Here is a 1,053-nt window from a genome sequence, read left to right as displayed (position 1 = left end):
CTAAACTAAACTTGTTGATGTTGAATAGATTCTGACTCATAGAAACCCCATAGAAAAGAGTAGAATGGCCCCATAGGGTCCAAGGCTGTAATTTTTATGAAAGCAGACTGCCTTATCTTTCTGTGGAGTGGCTAGCAAATTCGAAATTACCAAGCTTTCAGTTAGTAGCTGAACACTTCACCACTGTGCCACCAGGGCTCCTCCAAAGGACTATAATAAACACACACAGAGACCTATTGCCAACAAGTCAATTAAAACTCATAGTGACCCCATAGGATAGAGTAGGACTGGCCCATGGGGTTTCCAACATTGTAATCTTTAGAAGAAAGATTACAGCATTGGAAAACCACTACTTATCTGTCAGTTTGTCATCCTGTGGTGGCTTGCATGTTACTGTGAGGCTGGAGGCTATGCCACCAGTATTTCAAATACCAGCAGGGTCACACATTGTAGACAGGCTTCAGCAGAGCTTCCATACTAAGGAAGACTTCCAGACTTGGAAGAAGGAAGGGACCATTCATTTCTCAAAGAACTGGCCACTGAAAACCTTACGAATAGCAGTGAAACGCTATCTGGTATATTACTGGAAAATTTTATGAATCACCTTGAAACATTCTTCAATATAGTGCCTGTAGATGAGCCCCTCAGGTTGGAAGGAACTCAAAATACAACTTGGGAAGAGTTGCCTCCTCAGAGTAGACTGACCTTAATGATGTAGATGGAGTAAAGCTTTCAGGATTTCCATTTGCTTATGTTGTATGGTTCAAAATGAGAAGAAACAGCTGCAAACAACCATAAATATTCGGAACATAGAATGTATGCAGCATGAATCCAGAAAAATTGCTGTTATTGTTGTTAGGTGCTGTCGAGTCATCTCTAACTCATAGCAACCCTACACATTACAGAATAAAACATCACCTAGTCCTGCGCCAGCTCCACGATCCTTGTTATACTTGAGCCCATCATCACTGTCACAGCATCAATCCATCTTTTTTTATTATTTCCTTTTTAATCCTTATTATTTCTTTCTTTCTTTTTTTTTTTTTTTTTATT

At 39.7% G+C, this 1,053-nt stretch overlaps 1 protein-coding gene across 1 annotated transcript in view; it reads right to left on the bottom strand.

The window, feature by feature from the left end:
- Positions 1–1,053, bottom strand: part of MTARC1 (mitochondrial amidoxime-reducing component 1) — a 189,112-nt gene that overhangs the window by 162,935 nt on the left and 25,124 nt on the right.

The sequence above is a fragment of the Orycteropus afer genome, unplaced genomic scaffold, assembly GCF_000298275.1.
Source record: "Orycteropus afer afer isolate SDZICR_OR568_19922 unplaced genomic scaffold, OryAfe1.0 scaffold00039, whole genome shotgun sequence".
Taxonomy (NCBI): Eukaryota; Metazoa; Chordata; class Mammalia; order Tubulidentata; family Orycteropodidae; genus Orycteropus; species Orycteropus afer.
The sequence above is the reverse complement of the archived record's forward strand: the minus strand, read 5'-3'. Positions and strand labels throughout refer to the sequence as shown.